This window comes from Palaemon carinicauda, chromosome 26, assembly GCF_036898095.1.
Source record: "Palaemon carinicauda isolate YSFRI2023 chromosome 26, ASM3689809v2, whole genome shotgun sequence".
Lineage (NCBI taxonomy): Eukaryota > Metazoa > Arthropoda > Malacostraca > Decapoda > Palaemonidae > Palaemon > Palaemon carinicauda.
In genome coordinates, this window is record NC_090750.1 from 4587111 (window position 1) to 4604610 (window position 17500).

The window sequence follows — 17500 nt, forward strand, 5'->3', positions numbered from 1 at the left end:
CAAATTGGAATCCTCTGTATTATACCAAGTTGTTCTTGTTCTTTAATGGCATCATCCATCAAATGTAATGAAGCTCCTTCTTTCTTAACTTTTTTAAGTTAGATTTTAGCACAGCTTTAGCAAGATTGTAATTCCTACCAAGAAGATGAGATACTTTACTGTTCCATAAAAGAGGCATGGATATCCTGCCCCTTTCAGTACGAACAGAATGATTCAAAGCAAATCTAACAAGTTGATCATTGACCTCTGAAGAGCAGTTTTCGAATTCTAATTGGTCATAGTTAATACCTTCTTCTCATCATATTTCATGAGAATTTCGTTGCAGCTTTATTCAATTCAGTCTCCGAAATACTTCCATCATCTTTCAACACTCGCAAAATTTGATTCAACATCAAGAGTTACCTCCTCTTCCATAAAAGTTTGAATCATCACACAAGATGCTTGAACCAAAGCCTACATAGACAACAGAAGACTCTACAGACAAATAAGTAGAAATGTCCGAATTATTACCATTGTATGAGGCATAATTTAAATCAGGTAAGTATTTCAAATTAGAAATAGTGTTCTGCAGATTACCCAATAGCATAACCCCTAGAGCACATTGACTATAGACAGAGGGAATCGGCTGACCAAAATTTACCATTGAGCTCAAAAGACAATACATAGAATTTGTACCTAATATGAAATCAATGTTATTGATCTCCTCCTGATGGTTTAACAATTGATTGTCTGACAAGACATAGCCTTTCTCAATAAACGCAGTTGCAATCCTAGAAAGCTGTGGAAGTTTCCAGTTTATATCAATAGATGGTACACAAGGGCTTCAATCTAGAACCTTTCCTTACCTATCTCTACCTCTACTTCCACAAGCTTAGTTACATACTGCTTACTCGAGTTAAAACCGTTAACAGTCAAATGTACCCTTTCTTTTAACACCTTCAGATTACTAGTATTGGCTACAGCTTCCGTAATAAAAATTAGTCTGGCAACCACTGTCTACAAGACACCTAATCTCGACCCGGTTACTTAGGTAACAAGTAAAAAGTAGGCAAAATTGACTCTGTACTGGTAGTCCGTAAAGCACCTACTGATAGAATCATGCCACTCAGAAACCTCCTCTTTGGGAGCAGATTTACAGTTTTTTCCCTTTTTTGGACACTTTTTGACTCTGAGAGGTAACAGGGGTTGCTTCGATTTTATTGGTGGCACCCAGTAAACTCCTTTCTTCATTTCCATTTATACACAGATAGGTAAAATGCCATTTTCCACAATGAAAACATTTCTTTCGAAAAACAAATTTACAAGATTCGGTGGAATGATTGGCTATAGCGCACTTTAAACATCTTCCAATTTCCTTCAATTTGTCAACTTTGGCCTTTGGGACTATCATAATACTTACACTTATAGATAGGATGAGAAGGAGTCTCTTTCCTTGTCTAAAGCACATAAAGTACACTTAACTGAAGGCCCGTTAGTCTTGCTAAAATTGACATTAGTAGCCAAATTTGTTGTTGAAGATTTGATATTAAAACCTTCAGAATGATTCTTTGAATGGAAATTCTGGGTAGCTAATGAATATCGTTCTGCTGCCTCAAAAAATTTATCCTTTATTTCATCCAATGAAGGTCTGGTCTTATTTGTTATGATAGTCAACTGATTTTTGAAAGTATCATTCAAACCTTGCCAAAAGAAATAATTCAAAAAAGTCATTAGTTTCAATTTTTTGCAACTTAACAGATTCAATACAGTTTTTCATCTGACTAATATAGGAAAATGGATCTGTGCTGTACGTTAATCTCATCTCTGCTATTTGTTTAATAGTATTGAATTTCTGCAGCGAACCAGAAGCCAAAGCTGCTAACAAAAGTTCCTTGGCATCATTATAAGTCTGTTTATCCACTTCAAGTGAACTCAACAAAACGGAAGCACGCCCCGAAACTTGTTGCTTTAACAACAACAACTTATCCCTATCCTTAAGCTGAAAGGAGCCTGTGGTATCCTCAAATTCTGTTAAGAATTTGTTTATATTTTCCCCTTCAGTGCTACTGAAAGTAGGAAGGGGAGCAGTAGGACTCTTAAGCAAACTCCTTGCAGCATCTAAGGTACTAGAAGTGAAAGAGACAGTATCTTCAAGGAAGGCTAACATTTCATTGAGTTTATCAATATAAGATTCACAATTCGCCAATTCCACTGTAAGTTTATCACTACTTTCTTCCTCTTGCCATATCAAGGCTTGAATTTTGCTATCATGGTCCCTCAAGTCATCAAGATACGATTTAAACTTAGCTTTGAGGACATGTTTCTCAGAGGTGGTTTTAGTTTGGAGTGAAATCTTATTGTTATAATACTTTGTCACTTGTCCTCGGATATATTTCCGACTATTGATTAAAAGAGACAAATTAGACATGATTACAAACTTTTATTTTTTCTGTAACAAAACCTCAAACAATCTTTCATCAATTTAAATAGATGATTTAAACCTACTGTATTTAAATGTACCGAATCTCTATACAACCTCTGGTTATCTAATCTCCCCTGGCTTTCCACCCTAAACAGAAAATCTTTACACTTTAAACCTAGTACAAACTTATTGAAATAGCGTCTAAGTAATTTATAGTGTTCTGTAAGAGGGGCATCAAACCTATTCCTGTTTACATGAAACCTCAGCTCTACTTGCGAGGCAATAAGGCAAGTATTTGGTAGTTTTTCACGAACTAAGATATAAAATGCTCTGCAATTTTTTTTGACTAGGGATAAGTCTATGTCAGCTTTTAAGTCATTACCTCCCAGATATACAATTAAATAGTCAGGATTATAAGATACCAAAGGATCTAAAAGACTAGTATTGATAAGAAAGATGGAAAATGTGGCACCTCTCCAACCAAAAAATGACACTTCAAATTTCACATTATCAATTTTTATTTCTGATCCCTCAAATCTCCTTTCGAGATCAGAAACATATGAATGTCCAAAGACTGCCAATTTCATAACAACCACAGATCAGTCAATGTCATCCAAGAAAATGTTGACGACAAAAATGAACAGTACAAAATAGAATAAGAAAATTTCAAATACAGAACAAGCCCAAATACCACTCCTACTCTCATCCAAACTAAGCAACCAAACCGAACTCCTTATTTGTATCCTGTCACGGTCGCCATCTTGAAAAAAGTTATCTATACAGGAAATTTTAGTAATAAAACTCAAACAAAATAAAACTCTTAAATTTAATTAAAGGTTTCAGAATAGTTTTTTTTTTTAATTTAGGTTAAATATTTCTAAATTTCTTGAAAGGATGTTCGGTTTGGGTAACTATAAAAATCGTTTGAGAGTATCCTTAGAAGGACCGACCTTGTGTCAAAGGGCAAAGACAAGGGGGTGAAAGTTTCGGTCCTTCCCAATTTCCCGCAACTTCAAGAGAGCCCTGAAGAAAAACAAACAAACATTCTATTAACCCCTAATAATAATAAACTTAAATAGTAACGACAAGGGGGTAACAACTGCAAAAACCTAAATTAGCATAAACACATCTCGAAAAATAAAATAAAGAATTAGAGTTAAAGGATCCTTCAAAAACTTATATTTATATATAGGAACATTACTTCCATGAAGCTGATCCTAGAAATTAGATTTTCGAGATGTTAAAATAAACGAATAGTATCCGAAGATAAAACAAATTACTTACAAATTATTGTGTAGTTTTTTATGCTTCAATAGGTATATATTTAGTTTAATAAGATATGTTAATATGAATCAGTAAATATAACGATTAAATTCAGGACTATTAAGCAAGTTTGCAAATAAGTGTGCAATCATTTCCATTGGTGAAATGATAAGAAGGCTAGGATCACTTTAGAAATAGACACCCATCATTTCGTTGTGACGTACCTTAAAGCCTTATCGGCACCTCGGAAGTTCGGCCATAAATGAAGTAAATCCTGTGTCTAAGATGGTAAGAGACATGTCTTCGTTGCTGGCAAGACTTGAGCAGGAGCGGTGATTTGGGCACAGTTCGTGGTAATTAGCCGTCCATTATTGATATAACCGTCGAGCTTGAAAGAAAAGCAACCGGCTCTATGTTGATTCCACCAACCAAACCAACTAACTGACTCGTACGAATTTTCCAAACGGACTCCACTACGACTGTCTCAGCTGCTCAGCGTTTCCTTTCCTCGAAAAACAAAAGAAACAAACAGTAGTAACTGCTCGTTAACAGCTGTTATACCTTCGAGACTTAAAAGGTGTTTACCGTCACAACGAAAATATAATTACATATTCCCTTTATAAGCTCGAAGTAAACATAGAAAAACTCAATTAAATTTACTAAATTATACTAATGATTACATTATTCAAATTAACAATAATTAAACCAAATATTAAACCTTTAAGAACGCATTATATAAGAACAATGATAAATAGAAGAAAAACATAAGTGATGTAATAATTTTACATCATTTTCAACACTCCAGGGAAGGGATTCAGTCTTTTTACAAAACATGTAAAAAGTTGAATTTAAAATGAAAACATGCATATTTACAATTACATATTTACAAAGTTATCAAACCATCTCAGTCTTGGAGCACATGCCTAGTCCTTTTCTCCGACTCGACTGCTGCCCTTCTCCTTGACCTTCCTCTAAATTTAGGTTTGGCATCTAATTCCTCATTAACTGAAGGATTGATCTCTTCAGCAATATCGGGTTTTAAAAGAGGGATGAGACTGGTTATATGCCTTTTCACCAGCTCATTTGTTTTACCTTTCAAAACGATAGCATTAGTCACCTCACCACTTGTATTCTTAATTACCTCTGTAATTTTTCCCATAGGATAGTTAAGGGGTTTTACATGAGTCTCTTTGATTAAAACAATATCACCTACATTAAGATGCTGATGATGACAAGGACGATATCGGTCCTTCTTATCAACTGCCTGTTTTATTAGGGTAGCTAAAAACTCCGAATGATAATTGTCTATGAGATTTTTTCTGATTGCATTTAGTTTTTGATAATTATTCTTTATCTTTTCTGACGGGGTGGTACCAAGAATATATTCAAGATCAATCTCAGGATCAGGCTGTAGATCAGGAATGACATTGATGGATAAGAGATCATAGCCATGAATAGGCCTTTCCGGAGTGATAGGGTGAGGAACAGGCTCGTTGCTCGAATCCCTTAATGCCTCTTTAAAAGCAATTTGACGCTTATCCACCAAGTGACAAGTTTGACTAACAACAAATTCAAAATCTCTAAATTCTAGAACATTTGTACCAATGGACTTATTTATCAAATGTTTGATCATCTTTATACATATCTCTACCAAAGAACCCATCTGACTGCAGCCTTTAAAATACCGATCGAATTTTATCGATTGTACACCAGCCTCATCAAAATGCATCTGGGTTTCAGGATCTTTAAGAAAATCCATTATGATGTTACCTCCTGCTACTATCTGTGTGCCTAAGTCACTTACACAAAACTGTGGCAATCCATAATCAAACGTGTGAAGCATAAAAGAACGAAGGAATTCTTTAACAGACATATCCACGCAAATCTTCAAATTGACTGCTCGAGTAAACATACAGGTAAGGCAAAAAACCCACACTTTTAGCTTTTTTATGTTCCTGTTTAACAGTATAAGGACCAAAGTAATCTATGTACACATACCCAAAAGGAATCTCAGAAGGATGCAATCTAACATCACGATATGGGGACTGATTCAGTTTCACAGAACGACCATTATACCTTTTGCACGTAACACAATCCTTAAGGACATTTTTAACAACTGAGAAATAGTGAGGTATCCAAAACTCTTTCCGCAGCTCTGCTAAAAGTGAATAACATCCAGCATGTTTCAGCCTTACATGCAAATCAAGAATTATCAACTTTGTTAACTCACTATGCTTGTGCAAAAGAATAGGGAAATAGCATCTTTCACCCTCTTTCCACCGATCACATTTGCTTCTCACCCTCAGAATTCCAACCTGATCAGGATAAACATTAAGCTGACTGACAAGATTGGGTATGTTCTTGACCCTTTTCAAATCAGACCCAAAATAATCAAAGACTTCAGGGAAATAGACAAGCTGATCTTTCAAAATTATGTGCATAACAGCCTCTTTGTAATACCCAGATTCAATAACCATCAAATCCTTACAAGTTGGTCTGTTCAACTTTGTGCGAGCCTTCCACTTATTCCAACATCTCAGAACCCTAGCAATTACAGCCACTAAATGGCGAAAGTCAGAATATCTGTTCGGAGAAACTAGATATTCAGATGATATGGAAAGTTTATTGCACTGTATATTATAATTACCAACGTCTTTGCTTTCAACATTATCATCATTGATCTTGAATAAAGGATTCGGGATGGTGAAACTCAGTACATTTTGACTTATTGCTACATCACTTGACTGAATTTGTGGTCCTGAGAAATAGTTAGTTTTCTTGAGTTGTTTGTATGATAAACATCTAGTTATGCAATCCCCAGGATTATTCTGCCCACTTGTGAAGGTAAAGTTCACAGGGAAGATTTCACAAAGCTGATTTATACGATGTAACCTATTCAAGATAAAATTGGATTTTCCCTGCATTTTATCAAGTTTACTAGCATAGGAATTTACCCAAGTTAACGCTACCAAACTATCAGAATACAAAGTCAGTGCTTTAATATTAATGGGAATGACACATGCAGGACCAGACAGTTCTTTATAAAGTTCCATAAGCATCTCTGTACCTAAACTAATAGCCTGCAACTCCAGGGAAGGGATTGATTTAGTCTTCAAATTTGTGTTCACAATTCTGTTTTTGGCCAATACAAAACTAACCTTACCTGTATCTATATTCTCAATATAAAGTACGGCTCCATACATGAGACTACTTGCATCAACACAAGCTAGTATCCTATAAGATGCATCTCTTTCCCCTACAAACCGTTCTACCATAATTTCTGGAGTTGCATTAGCTTGTCTTGAAATACAGTTCCACTCTTTCATTCGCTCTTGTGACAATGGATCATCCCATCCAAGTGATTTGTCACACTGTAAGCCATGCATAAAAACTCTAGATCTGTTAAAAACTGGTCCATTGAAATTATATAAATCAAAATTAGAGGCTATCGACCTGAGAATTAAACGTTTTGTATTGGCTGATCCCTCAAGAGCAATAGGTCTAGTTGACAATATATCATCTTGCCTATGCCACTGCAAGCCTAAAAGTTTAACTTTACTGTCAGTTTTGTTTTCAAGACCAGCATCAATATCCTCCTGAAGTGAACTATCATTAGTAACAATTTGTTGTAATTCCATCTTATAGGGCTCAAAAATAGATGGCAATACCTGATAAGCCCATTTCAATGTTGATGAATCACTACAAGTGAAAGCACCATTATCCATATAAAATAATTGATAAATCAACCTTTTCAAACATACAACCTCCTCAGAATTCCCTTCAGTATCCAGGACCAAAATCTTGTATAAACTCAACATCAAAATTGTTGGTGAACATCGTAATCCAAAACTCAATCGCACATTCTTATACCCCACAAGAGAAAAATCTCCTTTCTTTACATTACGATACCAAAGAAATAGTAATTTATTCTGATCAGAGGGATTCAGCTCTATTTGGTTAAAAGCTTTCCGGATGTCGAAGCATAGAAGCTTAGACCCAAATCTCAGGTGTAAAAGAGCTGAAGCAATCTTTTGGTTTAAACAAGGTCCAGAATGTATACTCTGATTATGACTAACAGTAGCTGGCTTAGACAAATCTTTTTCACAAATATTCGAGAGAAAAACTACTCTACACTTAGTGGTCTCCCTGTTTAGTTTAAACACACCCATGTGCGGTAAGAAACTATGCTCAGGATGTTCCTCCATATACTGATCCAAATTTGGAATCCTCTGTATTATACCAAGTTGTTCTTGTTCTTTAATGGCATCATCCATCAAATGTAAATGAAGCTCCTTCTTTCTTAACTTTTTTAAGTTAGATTTTAGCACAGCTTTAGCAAGATTGTAATTCCTACCAAGAAGATGAGATACTTTACTGTTCCATAAAAGAGGCATGGATATCCTGCCCCTTTCAGTACGAACAGAATGATTCAAAGTAAATCTAACAAGTTGATCATTGACCTCTGAAGAGCAGTTTTCGAATTCTAATTGGTCATAGTTTAATACCTTCTTCTCATCATATTTCATGAGAATTTCGTTTGCAGCTTTATTCAATTCAGTCTCCGAAATACTTCCATCATGTTTCAACACTGCAAAATTTGATTCAACATCAAGAGTTACCTCCTCTTCCATAAAGTTTGAATCATCACACAAGATGCTTGAACCAAAGCCTACATAGACAACAGAAGACTCTACAGACAAATAAGTAGAAATGTCCGAATTATTACCATTGTATGAGGCATAATTTAAATCAGGTAAGTATTTCAAATTAGAAATAGTGTTCTGCAGATTACCCAATAGCATAACCCCTAGAGCACATTGACTATAGACAGAGGGAATCGGCTGACCAAAATTTACCATTGAGCTCAAAAGACAATACATAGAATTTGTACCTAATATGAAATCAATGTTATTGATCTCCTCCTGATGGTTTAACAATTGATTGTCTGACAAGACATAGCCTTTCTCAATAAACGCAGTTGCAATCCTAGAAAGCTGTGGAAGTTTCCAGTTTATATCAATAGATGGTACACAAAGGGCTTCAATCTAGAACCTTTCCTTACCTATCTCTACCTCTACTTCCACAAGCTTAGTTACATACTGCTTACTCGAGTTAAAACCGTTAACAGTCAAATGTACCCTTTCTTTTAACACCTTCAGATTACTAGTATTGGCTACAGCTTCCGTAATAAAATTAGTCTGGCAACCACTGTCTACAAGACACCTAATCTCGACCCGGTTACTTAGGTAACAAGTAAAAGTAGGCAAAATTGACTCTGTACTGGTAGTCCGTAAAGCACCTACTGATAGAATCATGCCACTAGAAACCTCCTCTTTGGGAGCAGATTTACAGTTTTTCCCTTTTTTGGACACTTTTTGACTCTGAGAGGTAACAGGGGTTGCTTCGATTTTATTGGTGGCACCCAGTAAACTCCTTTCTTCATTTCCATTTATACACAGATAGGTAAAATGCCATTTTCCACAATGAAAACATTTCTTTCGAAAAACAAATTTACAAGATTCGGTGGAATGATTGGCTATAGCGCACTTTAAACATCTTCCAATTTCCTTCAATTTGTCAACTTTGGCCTTTGGACTATCATAATACTTACACTTATAGATAGGATGAGAAGAGTCTCTTTCCTTGTCTAAAGCACATAAAGTACACTTAACTGAAGGCCCGTTAGTCTTGCTAAAATTGACATTAGTAGCCAAATTTGTTGTTGAAGATTTGATATTAAAACCTTTAGAATGATTCTTTGAATGGAAATTCTGGGTAGCTAATGAATATCGTTCTGCTGCCTCAAAAAATTTATCCTTTATTTCATCCAATGAAGGTCTGGTCTTATTTGTTATGATAGTCAACTGATTTTTGAAAGTATCATTCAAACCTTGCCAAAAGAAATAATTCAAAAAGTCATTAGTTTCAATTTTTTGCAACTTAACAGATTCAATACAGTTTTTCATCTGACTAATATAGGAAAATGGATCTGTGCTGTACGTTAATCTCATCTCTGCTATTTGTTTAATAGTATTGAATTTCTGCAGCGAACCAGAAGCCAAAGCTGCTAACAAAAGTTCCTTGGCATCATTATAAGTCTGTTTATCCACTTCAAGTGAACTCAACAAAACGGAAGCACGCCCCGAAACTTGTTGCTTTAACAACAACAACTTATCCCTATCCTTAAGCTGAAAGGAGCCTGTGGTATCCTCAAATTCTGTTAAGAATTTGTTTATATTTTCCCCTTCAGTGCTACTGAAAGTAGGAAGGGGAGCAGTAGGACTCTTAAGCAAACTCCTTGCAGCATCTAAGGTACTAGAAGTGAAAGAGACAGTATCTTCAAGGAAGGCTAACATTTCATTGAGTTTATCAATATAAGATTCACAATTCGCCAATTCCACTGTAAGTTTATCACTACTTTCTTCCTCTTGCCATATCAAGGCTTGAATTTTGCTATCATGGTCCCTCAAGTCATCAAGATACGATTTAAACTTAGCTTTGAGGACATGTTTCTCAGAGGTGGTTTTAGTTTGGAGTGAAATCTTATTGTTATAATACTTTGTCACTTGTCCTCGGATATATTTCCGACTATTGATTAAAAGAGACAAATTAGACATGATTACAAACTTTTATTTTTTCTGTAACAAAACCTCAAACAATCTTTCATCAATTTAAATAGATGATTTAAACCTACTGTATTTAAATGTACCGAATCTCTATACAACCTCTGGTTATCTAATCTCCCCTGGCTTTCCACCCTAAACAGAAAATCTTTACACTTTAAACCTAGTACAAACTTATTGAAATAGCGTCTAAGTAATTTATAGTGTTCTGTAAGAGGGGCATCAAACCTAATCCTGTTTACATGAAACCTCAGCTCTACTTGCGAGGCAATAAGGCAAGTATTTGGTAGTTTTTCACGAACTAAGATATAAAATGCTCTGCAATTTTCTTTGACTAAGGATAAGTCTATGTCAGCTTTTAAGTCATTACCTCCCAGATATACAATTAAATAGTCAGGATTATAAGATACCAAAGGATCTAAAAGACTAGTATTGATAAGAAAGATGGAAAATGTGGCACCTCTCCAACCAAAAAATGACACTTCAAATTTCACATTATCAATTTTTATTTCTGATCCCTCAAATCTCCTTTCGAGATCAGAAACATATGAATGTCCAAAGACTGCCAATTTCATAACAACCACAGATCAGTCAATGTCATCCAAGAAAATGTTGACGACAAAAATGAACAGTACAAAATAGAATAAGAAAATTTCAAATACAGAACAAGCCCAAAAACCACTCCTACTCTCATCCAAACCAAGCAACCAAACCGAACTCCTTATTTGTATCCTGTCACGGTCGCCATCTTGAAAAAAGTTATCTATACAGGAAATTTTAGTAATAAAACTCAAACAAAATAAAACTCTTAAATTTAATTAAAGGTTTCAGAATAGTTTTTTTTTTTAATTTAGGTTAAATATTTCTAAATTTCTTGAAAGGATGTTCGGTTTGGGTAACTATAAAAATCGTTTGAGAGTATCCTTAGAAGGACCGACCTTGTGTCAAAGGGTAACGACAAGGGGGTGAAAGTTTCGGTCCTTCCCAATTTCCCGCAACTTCAAGAGAGCCCTGAAGAAAAACAAACAAACATTCTATTACCCCCTAATAATAATAAACTTAAATAGTAACGACAAGGGGGTAACAACTGCAAAAACCTAAATTAGCATAAACACATCTCGAAAAATAAAATAAAGAATTAGAGTTAAAGGATCCTTCAAAAACTTATATTTATATATAGGAACATTACTTCCATGAAGCTGATCCTAGAAATTAGATTTTCGAGATGTTAAAATAAACGAATAGTATCCGAAGATAAAACAAATTACTTACAAATTATTGTGTAGTTTTTTATGCTTCAATAGGTATATATTTAGTTTAATAAGATATGTTAATATGAATCAGTAAATATAACGATTAAATTCAGGACTATTAAGCAAGTTTGCAAATAAGTGTGCAATCATTTCCATTGGTGAAATGATAAGAAGGCTAGGATCACTTTAGAAATAGACACCCATCATTTCGTAGTGACGTACCTTAAAGCCTTATCGGCACCTCGGCAGTTCGGCCATAAATGAAGTAAATCCTGTGTCTAAGATGGTAAGAGACATGTCTTCGTTGCTGGCAAGACTTGAGCAGGAGCGGTGATTTGGGCACAGTTCGTGGTAATTAGCCGTCCATTATCAATATAACCGTCGAGCTTGAAAGAAAAGCAACCGGCTCTATGTTGATTCCACCAACCAAACCAACTAACTGACTCGTACGAATTTTCCAAACGGACTCCACTACGACTGTCTCAGCTGCTCAGCGTTTCCTTTCCTCGAAAAACAAAAGAAACAAACAGTAGTAACTGCTCGTTAACAGCTGTTATACCTTCGAGACTTAAAAGGTGTTTACCGTCACAACGAAAATATAATTACATATTCCCTTTATAAGCTCGAAGTAAACATAGAAAACCTCAATTAAATTTACTAAATTATACTAATGATTACATTATTCAAATTAACAATAGTTAAACCAAATATTAAACCTTTAAGAACGCATTATATAAGAACAATGATAAATAGAAGAAAAACATAAGTGATGTAATAATTTTACATCATTTTCAACACTCCAGGGAAGGGATTCAGTCTTTTTACAAAACATGTAAAAAGTTGAATTTAAAATGAAAACATGCATATTTACAATTACATATTTACAAAGTTATCAAACCATCTCAGTCTTGGAGCACATGCCTAGTCCTTTTTTCCGACTCGACTGCTGCCCTTCTCCTTGACCTTCCTCTAAATTTAGGTTTGGCATCTAATTCCTCATTAACTGAAGGATTGATCTCTTCAGCAATATCGGGTTTTAAAAGAGGGATGAGACTGGTTATATGCCTTTTCACCAGCTCATTTGTTTTACCTTTCAAAACGATAGCATTAGTCACCTCACCACTTGTATTCTTAATTACCTCTGTAATTTTTCCCATAGGATAGTTAAGGGGTTTTACATGAGTCTCTTTGATTAAAACAATATCACCTACATTAAGATGCTGATGATGACAAGGACGATATCGGTCCTTCTTATCAACTGCCTGTTTTATTAGGGTAGCTAAAAACTCCGAATGATAATTGTCTATGAGATTTTTTCTGATTGCATTTAGTTTTTGATAATTATTCTTTATCTTTTCTGACGGGGTGGTACCAAGAATATATTCAAGATCAATCTCAGGATCAGGCTGTAGATCAGGAATGACATTGATGGATAAGAGATCATAGCCATGAATAGGCCTTTCCGGAGTGATAGGGTGAGGAACAGTCTCGTTGCTCGAATCCCTTAATGCCTCTTTAAAAGCAATTTGACGCTTATTCACCAAGTGACAAGTTTGACTAACAACAAATTCAAAATCTCTAAATTCTAGAACATTTGTACCAATGGACTTATTTATCAAATGTTTGACCATCTTTATACATATCTCTACCAAAGAACCCATCTGACTGCAGCCTTTAAAATACCGATCAAATTTTATCGATTGTACACCAGCCTCATCAAAATGCATCTGGGTTTCAGGATCTTTAAGAAAATCCATTATGATGTTACCTCCTGCTACTATCTGTGTGCCTAAGTCACTTACACAAAACTGTGGCAATCCATAATCAAACGTGTGAAGCATAAAAGAACGAAGGAATTCTTTAACAGACATATCCACGCAAATCTTCAAATTGACTGCTCGAGTAAACATACAGGTAAGGCAAAGAACCCACACTTTTAGCTTTTTTATGTTCCTGTTTAACAGTATAAGGACCAAAGTAATCTATGTACACATACCCAAAAGGAATCTCAGAAGGATGCAATCTAACATCACGATATGGGGACTGATTCAGTTTCACAGAACGACCATTATACCTTTTGCACGTAACACAATCCTTAAGGACATTTTTAACAACTGAGAAATAGTGAGGTATCCAAAACTCTTTCCGCAGTTCTGCTAAAAGTGAATAACATCCAGCATGTTTCAGCCTTACATGCAAATCAAGAATTATCAACTTTGTTAACTCACTATGCTTGTGCAAAAGAATAGGGAAATAGCATCTTTCACCCTCTTTCCACCGATCACATTTGCTTCTCACCCTCAGAATTCCAACCTGATCAGGATAAACATTAAGCTGACTGACAAGATTGGGTATGTTCTTGAGCCTTTTCAAATCAGACCCAAAATAATCAAAGACTTCAGGAAAATAGACAAGCTGATCTTTCAAAATTATGTGCATAACAGCCTCTTTGTAATACCCAGATTCAATAACCATCAAATCCTTACAAGTTGGTCTGTTCAACTTTGTGCGAGCCTTCCAATTATTCCAACATCTCAGAACCCTAGCAATTACAGCCACTAAATGGCGAAAGTCAGAATATCTGTTCGGAGAAACTAGATATTCAGATGATATGGAAAGTTTATTGCACTGTATATTATAATTACCAACGTCTTTGCTTTCAACATTATCATCATTGATCTTGAATAAAGGATTCGGGATGGTGAAACTCAGTACATTTTGACTTATTGCTACATCACTTGACTGAATTTGTGGTCCTGAGAAATAGTTAGTTTTCTTGAGTTGTTTGTATGATAAACATCTAGTTATGCAATCCCCAGGATTATTCTGCCCACTTGTGAAGGTAAAGTTCACAGGGAAGATTTCACAAAGCTGATTTATACGATGTAACCTATTCAAGATAAAATTGGATTTTCCCTGCATTTTATCAAGTTTACTAGCATAGGAATTTACCCAAGTTAACGCTACCAAACTATCAGAATACAAAGTCAGTGCTTTAATATTAATGGGAATGACACATGCAGGACCAGACAGTTCTTTATAAAGTTCCATAAGCATCTCTGTACCTAAACTAATAGCCTGCAACTCCAGGGAAGGGATTGATTTAGTCTTCAAATTTGTGTTCACAATTCTGTTTTTGGCCAATACAAAACTAACCTTACCTGTATCTATATTCTCAATATAAAGTAAGGCTCCATACATGAGACTACTTGCATCAACACAAGCTAGTATCCTATAAGATGCATCTCTTTCCCTTACAAACCGTTCTACCATAATTTCTGGAGTTGCATTAGCTTGTCTTGAAATACAGTTCCACTCTTTCATTCGCTCCAGTGACAATGGATCATCCCATCCAAGTGATTTGTCATACTGTAAGCCATGCATAAAAACTCTAGATCTGTTAAAAACTGGTCCATTGAAATTATATAAATCAAAATTAGAGGCTATCGACCTGAGAATTAAACGTTTTGTATTGGCTGATCCCTCAAGAGCAATAGGTCTAGTTGACAATATATCATCTTGCCTATGCCACTGCAAGCCTAAAAGTTTAACTTTACTGTCAGTTTTGTTTTCAAGACCAGCATCAATATCCTCCTGAAGTGAACTATCATTAGTGACAATTTGTTGTAATTCCATCTTATAGGGCTCAAAAATAGATGGCAATACCTGATAAGCCCATTTCAATGTTGATGAATCACTACAAGTGAAAGCACCATTATCCATATAAAATAATTGATAAATCAACCTTTTCAAACATACAACCTCCTCAGAATTCCCTTCAGTATCCAGGACCAAAATCTTGTATAAACTCAACATCAAAATTGTTGGTGAACATCGTAATCCAAAACTCAATCGCACATTCTTATACCCCACAAGAGAAAAATCTCCTTTCTTTACATTACGATACCAAAGAAATAGTAATTTATTCTGATCAGAGGGATTCAGCTCTATTTGGTTAAAAGCTTTCCGGATGTCGAAGCATAGAAGCTTAGACCCAAATCTCAGGTGTAAAAGAGCTGAAGCAATCTTTTGGTTTAAACAAGGTCCAGAATGTATACTCTGATTATGACTAACAGTAGCTGGCTTAGACAAATCTTTTTCACAAATATTCGAGAGAAAAACTACTCTACACATAGTGGTCTCCCTGTTTAGTTTAAACACACCCATGTGCGGTAAGAAACTATGCTCAGGATGTTCCTCCATATACTGATCCAAATTTGGAATCCTCTGTATTATACCAAGTTGTTCTTGTTCTTTAATGGCATCATCCATCAAATGTAAATGAAGCTCCTTCTTTCTTAACTTTTTTAAGTTAGATTTTAGCACAGCTTTAGCAAGATTGTAATTCCTACCAAGAAGATGAGATACTTTACTGTTCCATAAAAGAGGCATGGATATCCTGCCCCTTTCAGTACGAACAGAATGATTCAAAGCAAATCTAACAAGTTGATCATTGACCTCTGAAGAGCAGTTTTCGAATTCTAATTGGTCATAGTTTAATACCTTCTTCTCATCATATTTCATGAGAATTTCGTTTGCAGCTTTATTCAATTCAGTCTCCGAAATACTTCCATCATCTTTCAACACTGCAAAATTTGATTCAACATCAAAAGTTACCTCCTCTTCCATAAAGTTTGAATCATCACACAAGATGCTTGAACCAAAGCCTACATAGACAACAGAAGACTCTACATACAAATAAGTAGAAATGTCCGAATTATTACCATTGTATGAGGCATAATTTGAATCAGGTAAGTATTTCAAATTAGAAATAGTGTTCTGCAGATTACCCAATAGCATAACCCCTAGAGCACATTGACTATAGACAGAGGGAACCGGCTGACCAAAATTTACCATTGAGCTCAAAAGACAATACATAGAATTTGTACCTAATATGAAATCAATGTTATTGAACTCCTCCTGATGGTTTAACAATTGATTGTCTGCCAAGACATAGCCTTTCTCAATAAACGCAGTTGCAATCCTAGAAAGCTGTGGAAGTTTCAAGTTTATATCAATAGATGGTACACAAAGTGCTTCAATCTTGAACCTTTCCTTACCTATCTCTACCTCTACTTCCACAAGCTTAGTTACATACTGCTTACTCGAGTTAAAACCGTTAACAGTCAAATGTACCCTTTCTTTTAACACCTTGAGATTACTAGTATTGGCTACAGCTTCCGTAATAAAATTAGTCTGGCAACCACTGTCTACAAGACACCTAATCTCGACCCGGTTACTTAGGTAACAAGTAAAAGTAGGCAAAATTGACTCTGTACTGGTAGTCTGTAAAGCACCTACTGATAGAATCATGCCACTAGAAACCTCCTCTTTGGGAGCAGATTTACAGTTTTTCCCTTTTTTGGACACTTTTTGACTCTGAGAGGTAACAGGGGTTGCTTCGATTTTATTGGTGGCACCCAGTAAACTCCTTTCTTCATTTCCATTTATACACAGATAGGTAAAATGCCATTTTCCACAATGAAAACATTTCTTTCGAAAAACAAATTTACAAGATTCGGTGGAATGATTGGCTTTAGCGCACTTTAAACATCTTCCAATTTCCTTCAATTTGTCAACTTTGGCCTTTGGACTATCATAATACTTACACTTATAGATAGGATGAGAAGAGTCTCTTTCCTTGTCTAAAGCACATAAAGTACACTTAACTGAAGGCCCGTTAGTCTTGCTAAAATTGACATTAGTAGCCAAATTTGTTGTTGAAGATTTGATATTAAAACCTTTAGAATGATTCTTTGAATGGAAATTCTGGGTAGCTAATGAATATCGTTCTGCTGCCTCAAAAAATTTATCCTTTATTTCATCCAATGAAGGTCTGGTCTTATTTGTTATGATAGTCAACTGATTTTTGAAAGTATCATTCAAACCTTGCCAAAAGAAATAATTCAAAAAGTCATTAGTTTCAATTTTTTGCAACTTAACAGATTCAATACAGTTTT